At 47.2% G+C, this 19,004-nt stretch overlaps 1 protein-coding gene across 6 annotated transcripts in view; it reads right to left on the reverse strand.

The window, feature by feature from the left end:
* Nucleotides 1–19,004, reverse strand: part of MEF2D (myocyte enhancer factor 2D) — a 137,136-nt gene that overhangs the window by 70,129 nt on the left and 48,003 nt on the right. The window contains exon 1 of one of the 6 annotated variants that reach the window (XM_081841946.1): nt 15,972–16,176. The exons of the other annotated variants lie outside the window; for them this stretch is intronic. The gene's annotated coding sequence lies outside the window, so the exon portion shown is untranslated. Of the gene's footprint in view, nt 1–15,971; nt 16,177–19,004 lie in introns of those variants that run through there. 6 annotated transcript variants of the gene reach the window in all.

Consider the following 19,004-nt stretch of genomic DNA (forward strand, 5'->3'; position numbering starts at 1 on the left):
ATCCAACCCGGGAAATCTGAACTGGGAGTGGGGAGGAGGGAGGGAGGAGAGAAAATTCCTTCACCAGCTCCATTCCTGTCATCATCCAGACCTTGAGCCAGGAGCACAATCCAGACATGTCCCAAGGGGAACATCGACATGTTTCCACTGCCCTGTCCAGATCCTTTGTGATCAGCCCTTGCCCAGCTGATCCCGTTTCCCTTTCTGCTTAAGAAACAGGAACGCTCAAAAGAAACAAGGGGCAAGCTTTTGTCAGTTGCAAAGGACTGCTGGCCAGGCCCTTCCACCTGGGAAAAACAGCCAGAGTCCCCTCACTCAACACCAGCAGGTGAGTTCTACCTGCAGGAAGCTCAAATGATAGGACAAATTCCATCAGGTCCCCTAAGGAATTTAAGTAAGGGAGGGGAAAGAGAGAGAGAGGACACACACACACATATATGTTATATTCCTGACCCAGATTTAATCATTCCCTGGAGAATATCAGGTGCCAGCTGCGGCTTCACAGCCCCTGCCAAATTCTACACTATGCAGGTTGGGGTGAGCAGGAAGGGGAGAAGTGCAATCCTTAATATGTCTCTTTAAAGGGGGGGGCAAGAGGGAGGAAATTGGGCAGCTGGGGGGGAGAACCCTTTTGTTCCTGCCACTGCTCATTCTGCTCTGCCCTAAACACAGTTGCTAGGGGTAGGTCCAGGAAGACTGCCCCCCCCAATATTTTCCCCAAGTGTTTCCAGGTAGGTAATGCATTGAGGAGGGAGATGACAACTGAATTGGGAGGTTGATCTGGGTTTAGGGGGTGGAGTATTAATTTGCGAGACTGCATTAATTTCAGATGACTTCATCTAGACATGATTTGGGGGGGATTAATTAATGGGAAGGTGTCGAAAGGCAATTGGTGCAGGCTTCAGAGGTTTTAGAGTTGGGAAACAAATTGGGGGGTAAATGAATCAAAGCACAACTGATTTGATCTGGGTGGGGGGTACAAATTAATTGCAGGATTTTTTCTGGTGTAAACTGGATGGGAAGATTAGTTGCCTCGCCTTCTTTGAGATTTAAATTCTAAATGCCCATGTGTGTGTGGAGAGAGATAATTTGCACACTGAAATTTTTCTGCAGTGTGTGCTCCCCTCTTCTTTCCCCAGCATGTCCCCACCCCCCGGCTCATCTTTCTCCCATGAACTTCCTCACTTTGTAAAAATACTATCACTTTCTTTTATCTGTCCTAACTCTGCAAAAAATCAAGGCACAATGAAAAAGAGATGCAAAATCAACTCCTGCAATCAGCAGACAGCACATGCTTCTGGACTGTCAAGGTCATAAGTGGAATGCACATGCAGAAGGTTCTGTGCATGCCTCAACTCGGGATCAACTCAGTGATCATGCTCTGGAACTTCCCTGCTACAAACCTGGCAGACCGAGCTCTAGATCTACAAGTGCACCACCTAGGCTGCAGTAACAGCCTTCTCGAGCACTTAGGCCCCATCCTCACTACACATTTAAAACAGTTTAATATCACAGTCATGGCTTCCCCCCTCCCCAAATCCTGGGCGCTGTAATTTGTGAGGGGTGCTAAGAGTTATGAGGAGACCCCCCCTATTTCCCTCACAGAACTACAATTCCCAGGGTTCCCTGGGAAGAGGGAATGACTGTTAATCCCCTCTGGAATTTACAGTGGTACCTTGGGTTACAGACGCTTCAGGTGACAGGCTCCACTAGCCCAGAAATAGTACCTTGGGTTAAGAACTTTGCTTCTGGATGAGAACAGAAATCATGCGGTGGCAGCGTGGCAGCAGTGGGAGGCCCCATTAGCTAAAGTGGTACCTCAGGTTAAGAACAGTTTCAGGTTAAGAACGGACCTCCAGAATGAATTAAGTTCTTAACCCGAGGTACCACTGTATAGCTCTATGAGGGGAGAAGGGGGTTTCCTAATAACTCTCAGGTTCTTCTTCTCTGTTCAGAAATGACTGCAGGTTTCTCAAACTGCTAGCAGAGTTTACCTGTGCAATCTCAAAACACAGACCAGCAAGTCCCCTGATCTTTGCATCCCATTATTTTCAAATGGAAGAAGGTGATCACTAATCATTTACTTATCCCTTATTGCGGGGAGGAAGGGGAGTTTAATCATGGCACATTTTACTAAAGCATATTAGGGGGGAAATCAGGTGCCATAGCAACAAGCCAAGAGCAGCCAAGCGCCTGTCTATGCATGGAACTTCCAAGTTTTTGCAGAACAGAGAACAGGCACCTGTTCCAACATACATTCGGGCAAACTAAATTAATAATACTAATAACATGAAAATAAAATAAAATCAACATCATCATCCATCTTTGCTTCTACTGCCCAGGTAAAGGAATTCAGATCAGCAAGCGGAACCAAGACAATTTGGCCATGATGGTAACACAGAGGAAGGTTTTTCCACTGCTGGCACCAGTCTTGGGCTGGGGTAATGTTTAGTAGAATTTTCTTGGGGGGGGGGTGCTGCTGTTACTGATATTAATTTTTGTATCTTTAGATCTTCTTATGACTGACGTGGAAATTGTTCAGTTTCGTAGTGTACTTTTTAATGCGTTTTATTTATCGTTTATGACCATTTTTGAAATCTTTGCAATTATGTACATCTTCTCATGTTGTGAGCCGCCTTGAACATGGTTTCAACTATGGAAAGGCGGCATACAAATACAGTGGTACCTCGGGTTAAGTACTTAATTCGTTCCGGAGGTCCGTTCTTAACCTGAAACTGTTCTTAACCTAAAGCACCACTTTAGCTAATGGGGCCTCCTGTTGCTGCCGCGCCACCGGAGCACGATTTCTGTTCTCATTCTGAAGCAAAGTTCTTAACCTGAAGCACTATTTCTGGGTTAGTGGAGTCTGTAACCTGAAGCGTATGTAACCTGAAGCGCATGTAACCCGAGGTACCACTGTACAACGATGGTGGCAGAGATGATGTTGCAGAATGCCCTCTCTGATGAAATGCAAGAGGCCCAATCACTGCCTCCTGTGGCAGTGAGTTCCATAGTTAACTATGCCGCTGAGTGAAGAAGCGCTTTCTTTCATTTATCTGCCCTCAATTCCATTCCAACAAGTTCTATTTGCTTTCTCCATGCTATACATCATTTCATAAACTTGCCTCTTACTCGCCTTTTCTCCAAACTAAGAAGTCCCAAATGCTGCAACCTTTCCTCCTGCATTCCTGCCCTTCCACTCCCCATGGAAGGGGGAACTGCCAGCTGGCAAGGTGGTTACTGACTGCTTGCCAGAGACGGTTTTCTCACCCTGCATTAGCCCAGGAAAATGTAGAGTGGGATAGAGAGAACAGAGAAGGTTAAGGGGGAAAAGCGAGGGGGGAGGGCTTTATAGTCTCATGGCAAAGGAGGACCTGGAAGCAATTATGACAAGCAATTTCCCAAGGAAGCAGGGGCCATCATCAAACATCTTCAAAGTGATGGCCTAGGCCCAGGCAAGTAGAAAAAAAGAGAGTAAGAAACAGCTCAAGACGCATTATCACATGGCTGGCCCATGCAATCCCTCTTTCCAGCTTAAACATAAAAAGGGACAAATCAACGCAACACCACTCAATATGTGTGTGGGGGGGAACACAGTTAAAGGAGCCGAGCTGCTGCTAGATTAGACCAAAACCACACTGAGTCCAGCATTTTGCTTCAAACATTTTTGCTATCTCTGGAAACCCCCTAAAAGGCAATAGCACCCATTGTTGCTTGTCCCTGGCCCCCAGAAACTACTGTTCAGAGGCATCCAGCTGCTGAATATGGATATGGAAGTTCTCTTTAGCTATCCTGTCTACCAACCGTTAGTGCTCTCCTTATCCATGAACTTCCCAGCTCCAAAATAAGTTCATAACTACAGACTGACCTGTGCAGAGGGAGAGAAGGGGCCTGCATCAAGTCTGCTGAGAAACCAGCTGCCCCAGGTCCCTCCTTCCCATCAAGTGGGAAAGGAATTAAAGAAGGGAAGCAGAGCCACACCATCAGCACAGCTGAGACTTTTAGGCCCTCTTCTCTTTGTGCGCCTTGTACAACAGAAAATCAAGATTTAAACAAGACTCCCTAATGTCCACAGGTTACTGAATCATATTCCTGCACTTTGGGGGCTCTCCCTCAGAAAAAGAAAAACCAGATATTGGGGAGGTAGCAGAACAAGTCCTTACTTAACAAAGGGAAGTTTCTATTGTCATCCACCAGTGGACTCCACATGTTTGGGGCTACAACTCCCACCGTGGCTGTGCTAGCTGGGGCTGATGGGAGCTGTAGTCCAAAATATATGGAGTTGAAGGAGCCTGGTCTGCATGGACACGTTTGTGCAACTCCATTGGATAGGGGCCAATCCACTTCAAACCACATGGGTATTCTTGCTTCTTTTATTCTGTGAGCTGAAGCCTTTTCCTCCGCTCTCCATTTTCCCTTCCCTTCTTCTGATTTTGTTGCTCTTGATGAAAGAGGTATGAAAACCGAAAAGCTCAATAGAAGCTTACATTAAGGGATAGGGGGAAATATTTCATTTCTGCCTGAAGAAAAACAAAAAAGGGTGGATAAGCAGCAGCTGACTCGAACAGAATCCAAAGTTTCCAGGGATTTCCTGTATGATATACCATAACCCCGTGGTCTTCCTACTGCCACTCTTGGTGTATTTGAAACATAGTCCAATACTTATTTATTTAATTTCATGCAATTTATATACGACTAGATTGTAAGAAAGAAAGAAAGAAATTCAGCTTCACTGGATGCCCCATTAACCCCTGGCAGCACAGGCAATGGTCAGAGATGATGCAACTGGTAGTCCAACAATGTCTGGAGGGTGTCACATTGCCTACCCTAATGTAAGAAAATAAGACTGGGCAACTGCCGGTGAATTTCTCTATTTCATCTCCAAGGAGCATTCCACCATCAGTCCAAAGGTACCAGCCGCAAGCCAGGTGATTTGCGTCCCTCAATCAGCCTGCACTAAATAGAACTTCCTCTCTAAATGGAGGGAAGTGAGGGGCCATTAAGCTTGCAGCCTCCGCCCACACGCCTTTCAGCACCCTGCAGGGCATGAAATAACCAACTGCCATCTCTCTCTGCAAGAAGGTGGTGCTGGAAGATTTTCTCCCTGTCACTAGCCTCACAGTGGAAATTCAGATCCCTGATAATGAGGAGGTTCAGCATGGAGGATGAGAGGTGTCCTCATTAAAAGAATTACTAAAGAGAAAAATGAAAACCTCTCCTCCAGGTTACCTTATCATCCTCAGCAGGATTTTGCTCTCAAACCGCCACCGGATTTTGCAAAAATAGTGCAAAAAGTTGCATTGGCAGGAACGGGATTTTTACAGGTGTTCGGTTAGCATGAAAGCAAATTCTGTGAACCTGGCAGATGCAGAAATCAGATCTGGAAGGGGCTGGGGGAGAGGGGGAGCCCCCTCCCCAACCTGAGCTGAAGCCAGTGAAGTGCATGGAGAGGATAATGGACAATTTCCATCAGGATCAGGCCTAGGTTCATCCTGGAAGACTGAGCCAGTGTGGCATGGGGTTAGTGTGTTGGGCTACGAACTCTGATATGCCAGTCACTACCCTTTTCCTCCAGTACTCCCCTGCTTCCCAGTCTTGGATCCATGGACCAGGCAGCCCTGGCCACAAGGGACGGTTAGATGGAGCCAGACAAGCAAGGCCAGGCTGGCTTGTGTCCAGGAAATGACCTGGTCAAGGCCGGGAAGTATTTTCAGCCAGGGTGTTTGGGTGCACAGGGTCAGATTGCTCTAAAAACACAATATGATGTTTCAAGCAGCTGCGGGATGTTTTCCCCCTTTTGGATCAGGTCTCCTCGGGGCCAAAGAGGCAAGGTCTTAGCCGACTCCGCTTCTTCTTCTGGGTCTCCATGGAAATGCTGTAATGCCTGGTAGCAAGGACAGGGCACCTTCCGTATGAGGAAAGATTGCAGCGCTTGGAACCATTTAGTTTAGAGAAAAGTCGAGTAAGAAGTGGCAGGACAGAAATAAATAAAATTATGCCTGGCACTGAGAAAGTGGATACAGAAAAGGTTTTCTCTCTCTTTCCTAACACTAGAACTCAGTGACGTGCGGTGAAGTTGAATGATGGAATATTCAGGACAGGAACAAGAAAGTCCTTCTGCATGCAGCACGTAGTTAGACTGTCAACCTCACTCTCATGGGAGGCACAGATGGCCACCACTTGCATGGCTTTAAAAGAGGATTAGAAAAATTCATGGAGGACAAGGCTATGAGCCATGGAGGCTATGCTCTGCGTCCAAAGTCAGAGGCAGCAATGCTTCAGAATACCAGTTGCTGAAAACTACAAGGGGGTGAGATGCTCTTGTCAGGGGCATTTTACCCATAGAGGCTAGTGGCACGGGGCGCCAAGTTCTGGAGGGCACCAGGGAAGAGGCGGAGACTGGACGCGGTGCCTCCTGGCATCAGCTCGCCACCCTTGCGCCATGCTGCGCCGCGCCCAGAGACTCCGTCTGCCGTGGCCACCGCGGCATAAAGCGTCCAGCTGAGCCGGGAGGCACCGCGTCCAGCCTCAGCCTCTTCCCCACCAGAGGAGTCGCCATCTAGCCGCTGCCTGCCTCCTCCAGCCCCGCTGGCAACGCCACCCTCCTTAAAAAGAGGTTGACAACTCTGGGAAACAGGGGGGCAGGCGCCAGAGGGAGCTTTGCACCACGACGCTGGATATGCTTAAGACGGCCCTGGCTCTAGTCCTCAGGACCTGCTTGCAGGTTTCCCACAGGAGGCAGGTTCTTCTTGTGTTCCAGAGCAGGGGCTGTTTTCCTCCCAGACCCAGAGCCAGTCTTCCCTCACCATACTTTAGTCAAAGCTGTATTCACTTCCAGGCAAACCTCCAGCGCTCACTTGCCAGGGGTCTGCAGGGTCAGAGGAAGTAGGCGGAGCAATCCATGTTAATTTTATCTCCATACAAAAACAGCCCGTCTCTATACACACAAACATCTCTCTCCCAGGCAAGCAAGACAAATTACCAGACTTCAAGTACGCATTCTAATCCAGCCAAAAACACTCAAGCAGGATGCAGAGCTGAACTGGTATGGAGGAGTGGCCTGGGGAGAGTCCCAAGGGCCAGGCAAAGGGTCTTGGAGGGCATTCAGCCCCTGGGAGTGACGTTCCCCATCCCTGTCTGTGCCGCTCTCCACACACACCCTTTCACTTGTCCTCAGGATTGGCCCAGCAAACATGTTTTGAGGAAACACTGTAATAATTATGCACTGCAGATCAGAGAGATAAGCCGAGGAGGAGAGGCTTAAGGCCTCTTTACAAAAGAAGAAACATCACCAAGGGCAACTAGGTTATGCATCTTTCCCCTAGAGGTGTCGCCCCAAGATCAGTCCCCAAGACTTAGACCCTCCAAGGGCCAGTTAATACATTCTGCCTGATCTAGTGGCAAACCTTTTCCTGAGCTGTGCCACTTCACACTGTGTTCGAGATGGTGGGCAGCATGAGGGGAAGAAAACACATGATTGTGTACGTCATAAAAAAGTAATCTTCTAGCAGATAGAAAACTAGCAATTCAGGAAGGGGGCAAGATGGAACCCCTTCTCTCCCACATGCAGGGAGTTTTAAATAAGGGTGAGCGGTCAGAGATGCACCTGCAAACGGATAGCATTATATTTTAGACTTGACACTTAAAGGGGAGGTCCATAGTGTATATTTAAAGCACACCCAATGCTCATTTACAGCACATGACTTCCCCTATAAGAATCCTGGGAATTGTAGTTTGTTAAGGCTACTGGCAATTATAGGTGGAATGAGAGTTCCCAGGATTTGGGGGGGAAGTTGGATGCTCTAAATGGATGGTGTGGATCTGCCTATGATTCTGCTGAATGTGTCGTTAGAGCAACAAACCAGTAAGTGAATTCTACAGCAATTCGTAACTGCAAAAATACATACATATCAATGCACACCATAAGGACCTGTCTATTCTCAAATTCATTTCACAACATTACAATCACAAACACTATTACTATTCGCTCTATTATACTGACATTCAAGTTCATTGTAAAAGAGCCAGTATATAAAACCAATGGATTTCAAGGTCAATCTTTAGAAATAGCAAAAACCACATCATTTTAAAATTGCTACATATTTACCACCAGAAAGACAGCCTTCCCCAGCTTAGTGCCCTCCAGCTGTTTTGGACTACAACTCCCATCAGCCCCAACAAGCAGCTAAGGATCATCCTGGCTAAAGATGATGGGAGCTGACATTCAAAACAGCCAAGATGACGTGAGTTTGTGGTCCAAAATGGCAGTGCTGCTTGAATTCGATGGGAGTTGAGAGCTGGAAATAGCTACTGTATGTTGGTTGGGCTGAAGGAAGTGTGTGATCCAAAACATTTGTAAGGCGACCAGGCTTGGGTAATCAGGAAACATCATTCATCAATATCCAAAACTCTTCCCATCTGTTACCATTCTCTCACTCCACCCCAGCTGGATCCCACCAAAACGTGGCAGAAAGGCAGAGTGTGACCCCTCAGCATCACACTCCAAAGAGGAACCCCCTTCCAATCATCTCAGAGGTCCCAAACATAGACTGGTGTCTTCTCCCTCATGGAAGCCCCAGGTTTTTCATCAGCAAACCAATAAACAAAAAACTAGGAGCACATAAGAACACAAGAAGAGTCTGCTGGGTCAGATCAATGGCCTATCCAGTCCTATTCTCACGATGGCCAACAAGATGCCTGTGGAAAACAGGTAAGCAGGAAGCAAACAGGATTCAAGTATATTATTCCCCAACCAACCAGGCTACCTCCCGCATTACGCTTGGGGCCTCTGTGATGTCTCCCCACCAGAAGGGGTTGAAAAAGCAAGCCCTTTGTAAATACCCTGGAATCTGTCACTCACTGGAAACAAAACACACACACATGCACATAATCTAGGACAGCTGCTGATCAGCTGTGGCAGCACTTGTAAGGAACAGATTTTGCACATTTTTTAAAAAAGGGAAAGCTGTGTGCATAAAGCAAGCCCGCCTCAGTCATTCTCTTGTATTAGAACACAGGGATCTAAAGCAAAGCTAAAAAAAAATATGAAGCTGCCTCAGATTCTGTCCCTCTAGGCCAGTGTCGTCTGTTCTGACTGGCAGTAGCTCGGAGGGCCTCAGGTAGAGGCCTTTCCTAGCCCCCTTTCCTCTGCCACTAAGCTATGGGCCTTCAAATCCATCTCATCAGCCTGTAATTCGTTCATAATCCATAAAGATAATCATAGAATCATAGAATCATAGAGTTGGAAGAGACCACAAGGGCCATTGAGTCCAACCCCCTGCCAAGCAGGAAATCAGATGGGGAGTGAGTGCACACACACACTTTGCTTTTCCAAGGGGTCTGGGCAAAAGTCAGATCCAGTGCAATTAACCTGAGCTTTGAAAAGCAATAGAGCTGAAAGAGGAAGTGGGAGAGAGTGCCACTCTTCCAACTTCCTCCTTCGGAAGACCTGAAGGGCACCATGCTGATGTATACTGCAGGCACAGCCAATCACCTCTGGCATTTCTGTCCAAGCAGGGCTGACCCCAGAGGGCAAAAAGACCCAGAGTCCCATCACTCTCACCTTGCACAGAGTATCAGAAGCAGCAGGAATGGAAGGAATTCCATTTTGTGGAGTGAGCTCCCTGACAAGATTAGGCTCTCACTAACGATAGGGAAGACTTTCGCAAAGGTTAAAGACCTTTCTCTCTTCCTGGTTATCGCTAATGAGTTCTTCCATAGTTCTGGCTGCTGTAATTGCTAGAATTGTGTGTTGTGGCTATCTGGATGTTTTCATTTTAATGCTTTTCTTTCTCATTTATTTATTTAATAACCAACCTTTTTCTCCTAGGAGCTCAAGGTGCTGCATCTTCGCCTCCTCATTTAATCCCCGCAACAACAATGCAGTGTAAGTTAGGCAGAGAGGCAGGGGCTGGCCCATGGTCAACCAGCAAGCTTCGCGGCCAAGTAGGGGATTTGAACCCTGTGGTCTCCCTGGTCCTAGCTTGATGCTCTAACCACTACACCACACTGGCTCTTGTTAACTTCCTTGAGATTTATAAATGAAAAGTGGTATATAAGAATAAAGCAGGGGGAGATTCTTGAGTTACAGCATGCTCCCCTGCCCACTCCCCTTGCAGGGTAAGATGGGTTTCACTGTGGGCATCTTGCTCAAAGTTCTGGGGTTGGCACCAAGCACATGGTGGGGAAATGACGAATACAATCCTGGATGCTTGAGAGTCCCTGCCCTGCACCCACTCTCCTACAGCATATGTTCCAAACAGCCTGTTGTTTCACACCCTGCAACTGGTGGGAGAATATTTTGAACTGTTGATAACATATCTCAAGAGCACTGTGTTTCTTCTTACATAGCTTTAACCCAGAAAACTGTTTCCTATCTGCAGAGACTGGGCTGTTGCTAATTCAATGAAGGCAACAGACAAAGATGGAGAGGAGCCTCCAACATTGCTTCAGATCCCACTTGACTGATCAGTTTGGGGTGGATGTGCTTCTTCTTCTAATTCAACTGGTGTTAGGAATTGTTTAAATGTACTGTTTTAACACTTCTTACCAAAAATTACGATAATGGTGAGGAACCTTTTTCAACCCAAGGGCCTCATTCCCTCTTGTCGAAGCTTTGGAGGTCCGCATGTCAGTGGTGGGTGGGGCCAAAGGCAAAAGTGGGTGTGGCAACAGATGTGACAGAAGCCTGCCATGCAAGAGTCAGCTCCCTACGCTCCCCCCCCCCCCTTCAATTCAGGAAAACAAAAGGCATGGAGGGATATGGTCTGAGGAGAATCCAAAGGGCCCAAATAGAGAGGCCTGGAGGGCAACATTTGGGGGACACTTAGGTTCCTCACCCTTAAATTACTGTAAGCTGCTTGTTACTGTAAGGATTGATGGAGCAGACCATTTTCTATCAGTTTTTGCTGGTCTTTATTTTATAAGTCCATTCTGTTCCGTGGCAGCATGAATCTGAAAGCTTTTTATTTATTTATTTTTTAAAAACTCCCCACAAGGCTTTAAATGTATACTTAAATGTGTTTCATCACAAAATGCACATCTAAGCATGCTTTTTACCTCAATTCATGCATTTCTAAAGATATTTAATATAAAATACAGACTTTATGACTTTTGCTACAAGAACTGCAATACAAAATGCACAAAATTGAATAGTGGATCACATTACGGTCCTTTTTCTCAGTCCAGGAAATACAAATTAGGTCGGTTGGCTTAAAAATGTGGGCCATACAAACTTCTCTGCCACCCCTGGTTTGGACACTTTCAAGGGGTGCCTCTATAGTGTAATAAAAGACATAAATAAATGCAGCTCAGGCAGTGATCCACTGTACAAGAACCGGGGGTGTTACAAGCATGGCTCTCTTTTCCTTTATGAAATCATGAAGGGTACAGTATTTAACCCGACCCTTCTGGGACCCGACACAGCCTCAGAACATCATGATCTGGCCTTATACAGTATCAAGTCATCTACTTATTCACGCAGCACGTAGGTAGACTGTGGAATTCTCTCCCATAGGAGGCAGTGATGGTCATCAACTTGCCTGGATTTAAAAGAGGATTGGAGAAACTCATGAAAGCTAAAGGCTATCAATGGCTACTGGCCCCAACAGCTATGCTCTGCCTCCGCGGTCAGAGGCCCTAATGCTTCTGAATAACAGTTGCTGTAAACCACAGGAAGGAAGAGGGCTCTTGTGCTCGAGTCCTGCTTGCGGGTTTCCTACAGGCATCTGGTTGGCCACTTTGAGAACAGGATGCCGGACTAGATGGGCCATGGGCCTGATACAACAGGACTCTTACTATGTTCTTATATTTGTTCTCTGTCCTCCGCCCTCCCTCTACATCTGTTTCCCCTCTCCAAACCCCCCCATCCCACCCACACAAATGAAACACAGGCCAATGTGGGTTTTTTTTGGGGGGGGGGGGCGACGACAAGGAGAGAACCACAAAGGAACCCTTGCTAAAATACTTACAACATGCAAGGCTTGTGAAACTTCACATCAAGCAAAGAAGAGGCACTGGCAGGTGTCACACTGCAATGTGTGTGTGGGGGGGTCATCACCCAATTTACACACAGCACCCATATTATCTCAGGCCTGTGGCCACAAATGTTGCAATGAAGGAGAGGGTGTGTGTCTAAGGGTGTATGTGAGGTGTGGGGCCGGAGAAATCCATTCAGAAATTATCAACAACCTAAATCTGGCTTCACCCACGTGACACCAGATGTTTGGGACTCCTATTCCCACCAGCTGAAGACTGGCAGATTAGACAACAGTATTTATTGGTACATGAGGAAATGGGGAAAAGTCTTAGCCGGGCCACTAATCCATTTGGCTCAATGCTGCTCACGCTGATTGACAGCAACTGTCCAGTGTTTCCAGGCAGGGGACATTTCCAGGGTTATCTGGAGATGTCAGGGATTGAACCCGCAACCTTCTTCGTGCAAAGCAGATGCTCTACCATGGGCTTTCAGATTGTTACTTCCTTACATGCCCCTCGACAGGGACATGAAGAGCCCAGGTTATGGTCTGAAGGCGCATGAGGCTCCCGCTTTGCTAAAGTTAAGCAGGCCCCAGTCTGATCAGAGCCTAGATGGGAGACAGTCTGGGAACCATGTATGAAATAAATCAATTAATTAACATGCACTGTTTTGGGTTCCACGGTGGAAGAAAGGCTGCATGCAAAATGAACAAATAACTTCCAACGTTTCACAGAAAAAAATTGGGCATCCTTATTTTCACCCCAAGGAATTTTCCCATCCTCTCATATTCCTGAAGGCTCCGACTGCTATATGATTTTGTATCAATTTACTTTGCAGTAGCACTGTTTCCAAAAGCAACAAGAAGAAGAGGAGGAAGACATTTGGCTAAAGATACGTTTGGAAAACAGACTCTCGTCCTACAATCTGTTATCAACAGTTACTTTTAACAGTTACACAGGTGAACTTTGCCAGTGTGTGAAAAATGGCAGGCTGTGTGAGATATGCAGGTGCTACATGCACTCGAGACAAGCTGCCTCCGCCCTCCACTGTACATATATTGAACTTATATAGGTATAACAGATGGGTAGGCAAACTAAGGCCCGGGGACTGGATCTGGCCCAATCACCTTCTAAATCCAGCCCGCAGACGGTCCAGGAATCAGTGTTTTTTTTACATGAGTAGAATGTGTCCTTATATTTAAAATGCATCTCTGGGTTATTTGTGGGGCCTGCCTGGTGTTTTTACATGAGTAGAATGTGTGCTTTTATTTATTTAAAATAAATAAATATTTATTTAAAATGCATCTCTGGATTATTTGTGGGGCACAGGAAGTCATCCATTTCCCCCCCCCCCAAAAAAATATAGTCCAGCCCCCCACACTGTCTGAGGGACAGTGGACTGCTGAAAAAGTTTGCTGACCCCTTGCATAATACCAGGGACCAGAAAACAGAGGTACTTTTTCCTGTAAAAAAATGTTATCATAGAACTCATCTGAAAAAGCAGGCTCCGGCCCCATGACAGCTTACACCCCAATAAATCTGTTCATCTTCAAATGCCACAGAGCAGTTGGTTGCCTCTGCTTCAGCAAATGAATGATTAAACAAAGTGTGAGACACGGAAGATTCAGGACCAAATCTCCAGATCTTTCCTTTAAAAACAAACAAAATGCAGGTGGGAAGGAATTGGATCAGGGACTCAACACTGTGCAGGAGAGGTATGAGAGCAGGAGGGAATAACCCTTTCTCCCTGCACAGTTCTCCCTCTCAATCATCTAAAATACACACACACATTGTTGGTCAGTATTTGTCCCATCAGGAGAGAATTATAGTTATACCTGTAAGTTGTCCCATTAAGGGCAGAATAGGAGACTGTAAACTAGAAATACAAGGAACTCAGAACCCCCAACCAACTTTTCTTCTTCTTCCAAAATTGTCTAGTTTGGTCCTTATACTGAATCAGCCTTTTGACCCACCTAACCTAATGTTATCAGCTCCAGCCTCCTCCAATCCAGATGTTTGGGACTACAAATGCCATCAGCCCCACCCAGTGTTGACTGGACCCGATGAGATGGTAGCTGAAGTTACAAACATCTGGAAGGCCCCAGGGTTGGGGAAGGCTGCTCTCCTCTGACTGGCAGCGTGTCTCCAAGGTCTCCAGCTGAGAAAGGGTCTTTCTGATGCATCATCAGCTATTCCATCCCTTCAGATGCTGCCAGCGACTGAATCTGGGACCTTTGCAGGTGCTCTTCTACTGAGCAATGGTTTAAGTCTATTAGTTAGAATATGCTCACATCAGTCACTCTATGCTGCTGATTTTTTCTTCAATTCAATTCCATTGCAAAGCATCAGGCATAACCAAAAAATACACTCTCTTTTCCAAAGGCATTTAGCGTTCCATGTTCAGCTCCAGGCATCTCAGTTAAATAAAAGGGCATGGACAAATCTAGATGGATTCAGTGGAAAAGCTACAGAAGGTTTTGAGAAGAAAAGGATGACCAATGAAGAAAAGTCAGGACTGCCCAGTGAACTAGACACTAGCCTCCCAGTTCTGGGCTCTGCCTTAGTCACTGCTTCTCTGCTTCCAACCTGAAAAACTTCAAGCAGAGCAGGTCCAAGTGGCAAGAAACATACGTACATGTGTTGAAGGGTGCTGGAGTCCCACTGGGGTTGCCATTACCCAGCATGGCTCTAATCTCAGTGTTCGGTTCTTTGTTGAAAACAATAACATAAAAGTTCTGATTAAAGTATTTTAGAGCTCTACATGAGGATAGGCAAACTTCAGTTTTGGGGGGATCTATTATAAATGTGAGATCCACCACCCTGGTCCACAAACCCAACAATACAACATACACTTAAGATTTCCTCTTCCCTCCGCATTCCTTTTTCCTTTTGTATCATGTCCACTGGATTGTGAGCCTGAGGACAGGGGCTGTCTCACGTTTTTAAAGGATGTACAGTGCTTTAAGAAATTTGATGTGCTCTTACAAATATAATAATGGTAATGGTAATAGAATATTGAGCCCTGCGATTTGTTTTGTGTACAAGAACTGAGATGAGCTTACAGTTCTTCTATATCAAAACCCACTCCTGGTTACCCCAATGTCTTCATTTCAGCAGTACAATTTAGGATGGGTGCTCAACAACTGGAGGCAATTTCATACCACTGCTGCATTACCAGTAGGATTCAATTGCATACGGGCAAAATGCACTGGAAAGTGTTGGGTTGAAGTTTGCTTGACACTATATAACCTCCCCACAAACAAACCAGAATGAATATGCAATATGCAGCCTGCTTCTTATACCCTCCCTGTAAACTCTGGGCAAACAAATAAGGGGAAACGCTGAACAAACAGGTCGTTTGGAAGTGAGCAGCCTGCGAGTCAGAAACCCGGCAGTCACACAGAGCCCCTCCAGCAAAACCCAGATCAACCTTCGCCCTGAAAAGCCCACGATGGGTGCGCGACCCCCCACCAGCTCGGCCTAGAAGCAACAGAAAAACCTCCCCAGGCAGAAACAAAACAAAAAAGTTGCGGAAAGAAACTCGGCCTCGAGTTCTCTCCGGCCCCGCACCACCTTAAAGAGCCGTCTCCAAACCGCCACGCAGCCAGCAGGAAAACGCGCCCTCCCCCACAAGCAGCACACGCCTCGGCAGGCTCTATTTTGGGAATTGCCCAAAATAAAAAAGATCCAAAAATAAAGAAAGAAATCCGTCGGAAAGAGGGGATCTGAAGCCCCCGGACAGGAAAACGCGCACAATGGTTTGAGTGCGCGCCCAAGAGCCGCGCCAAGAGGGGAGCTTGGGGGTCCCGGCTGAACTTCCCCCCAACGCTCCCCCTCGCCGGGCAAGGGGGGCGGGCGGGAGGCTACCTCTGCGGTTCGCGGTTCCAGCCAAGGCCGCCGGATCCCTCCCTCCCTCCCTCCCTCCCTCCCGGCCCTGCGGAGGAGCGGCTAATTTTAGCTCTCCAGTGGAAAGACTGAAGCGCAGCGGGACTCACGGCGCGGGGCGGAGAGGCGCGGGCGGCGGCGGCGGCGGCCTTTCTTTCCACGTCTGCGCCTCGACGGCCCTGGATCGGGTCCGCGAGGCTATTGCGGGAGCAGCTCGGGCAAGGCTCAGGCGCGCTCGGCTCTCGCCCTCCCTCCCAAGGCCAGCCTCGCCTCTCTCGCCTTCCTTGGCCCAGACCCTGCCCCGGGAGGATGGCCCGGCCCGGGCTGGCTAAAGGGCAGCGACAGCTGCAGCGCCGCAGAGCGAGAGGCGAGGAGCGCACGCGGGCAGGACGGGGGGGGGGGGCTGGAGCAGCTGCCCGAAGCCAGCCGGGGCTCTCTCGCTTCCTTTGTGGCCGAGAGGAGGAGGAGGAGGAGGGAGGGAAGGCGCGCGCGTGTGCAGGAGCCGGGTGGAAATTTGGCCGCCCTCTGGCTTTGGCAGGACGGGCTCCCCGAAAGGGATCTTGACATTTTGGTGGGAGAGGCGGACTCGTGGGCCCCCTCAGGAGAGACGGACCCTGGCCGGAATGTTTGGATTCCAGCGCACAGAAAAACCCGTCGCAACATCAGGAGTGCCCTGCTGGATCAGGCCAAGGGCCCATCTAGCATCCTGTTCCCACAGGGGCCCCTGAGATGCCTCCGTGGGAAACATGGACCCAGACACAAGCGCACTCTCCGCTTGCGGGGCTTCCAGCAACTAATATTCAGAAGCGCCTCCTCAATGAATGAACCCAGTCCTCTATTAATAGAACCATTAATATTAATTAATTAATTAATAATCTATTAATAACAATCTATTAATAATAGCCACTCAAGTTGGTGGCCATCACCACCTCCTGCAGGAGTTCCAAAGTTTAACTATGTGCTGAGTGAAGTTCTTTCTTTTATCTGTACTTCATCTTCCACCATTCAGCTTCATTGGACTTCCACTAGTTCTAGTGTCATGAAAGAGGAAAATTACAAAAAAGGATGCACTTTCTCCAGGTACACTCAGAAAACGAAAGGTGGGGGGCTGCACTTAAAAAACACACCTGCTGCAATTCCAGCCAAACACACCACATGCATTGTCTTTTCTTAACTAACCTGTGCCATCATCTAAAATGGGAGGCTATGGAAGCCGGTCGGGGGGGGGGGGGGGGAGACAACGACCATCAAGGAATCCTCTTGGGGTGGCCACTGGATGTGGGATCGGGGACATTTTGTTTTGGCATTTCTATTCATCCCTCACTGGCAAATTCCAGGTGGTGGTACTTTGCGAATTATTGCTCTGCTTCATGACATTTATGCTAGGCTGTATCACATAGATCAGTGTTGTCCTCCTCCGCTGAATGCTGTATACTGAATGCTCTATACCCCACCCATGTATACTGAAGACACCCATCTCTTAGTTCCCTTTTTCATCAAATTTGGGGAATGCTGTTGGAAATTATGAACCAATGCTCAGCCAATAAGGTGAAACTCAGCCATGATAAGATGGAGATGCTGTGGGCAGCTGCTTTGTCCGATTTAGGAAACAGCTGTGCAGCATGTTCTGGATGGTGTTTCATCCAGACTTGCCCTTGTGCATGCTATTAAGACTCTTTCTACAGACTCCGGTAGCCTTGTTGGCACAAAGCACCTTTCAGCAGCTTAGGTTGGTGTGCCAACTATGGACTATCCCAGATGAAGATAGCCTCCCATAGTATCCATGCTTGGAAACATGCTTTGTCTACTGCAACGTATCCAATGTGGGACTGCCCTTGAAGACTATGCTGAAATTGTAAGTCAAAACAAAAAGTAGCGGTGAGGCCTTTGGGACTGGCTGCATCACATCGGCCCTGAAAGGGTGCCACTGGAGGATGGAAAGACGTATGTGGGTGCAGAAGCCTCTGACCTGTATGTGGCTGGAATGGAAAGGTAAGAATCACGTCCATTTCCCCAACCCTATTTTGGCATGTGGCCTTTGGGCTGAGAAAGTTCCATATCCCTACATTAAAGGAGCTCGGGTGGTCCTGCTGGGAAAATCCCCACCCACAAGCTGCCAATCAGACAATTCTGGAGCCAATGGGCCTAGAGATGTCTGTTATTACAGTGCTTCTGGCATTCCTATGATTTGCATCTCACTCATTTCCTTGGAGCAGGAAGAGCTCTCCAGTTGCCTCCAGGGGTGGGAAACCTCTGGTTCTCCAAATGTTGCTGGACTCCAGCTCCCAGCAGCCAGCATGGCCAATGGTTGGAGGTTATTATGGAAGTTTGGAGTCCAACTTCAAACATCGGCTTGTTACAGCAGACAGCGGTTAAGATTAACCACTGTTTAAGGTTTGAGCATGGGTCACTTGCGTGTTTTCTTCTAAGCACTGTTACAGGCTGAAGGCTTAATTTCAGTTTTTCCAATGACTTTCTGCTTGTGGTTTTATGGTTGTGAACCACTTAAAGAGATTTTGTTATATTAAGCGCCATACAAGTTATTAAAATGAATGAAATTAGTCCAGATGTTCTACCATCCCCATTGTACAAGAAATTAAAATATCAATGCTATCAATCCTGACCTTGCAGGGAGAACATTAACAAAAATGACTTGGTTGAGCAATTTGCATTTCAAATGCATCCAGTCTCAAATACCTTCCACATATCCCTACCCCACCCCCCACCCCCGGTCTTAAAACCATCATGAACTTAAGATGCCCACATTTGAAGCGCTGGGTTCATTTCCATGTGTATATTTATTTTTTGCTCCCTCCTATTGATTTCTGAACAGCAGAATGTACATTACACAAAACCAAAAACCTTTATTAAATTAAAAAGAAAGAAAGAAATAGTTTTCCCAGTACTCTGCATGCCACAAATCTCATTACAGACGGAAAAGATGCTAGCATTTACGGTAAGGGCACTAAAGCAAGGATATAAATTACAACATGAAGGAAAATATATATTTATATAAAGTGTGCCCATACATTTCTCTAACTTCACCACCCCTCCTTTACCTTACTCCCTCAGTTTTCTTGAAAGTCATGAAGATAGCTTTAGGAACAACCTGGAGAGCCAGCATGGTATAGTGGTTAGAGTAT

Source organism: Podarcis erhardii (genome assembly GCF_964252035.2).
Source record: "Podarcis erhardii genome assembly, chromosome: 15".
In the NCBI taxonomy this organism is placed as follows: domain Eukaryota; kingdom Metazoa; phylum Chordata; class Lepidosauria; order Squamata; family Lacertidae; genus Podarcis; species Podarcis erhardii.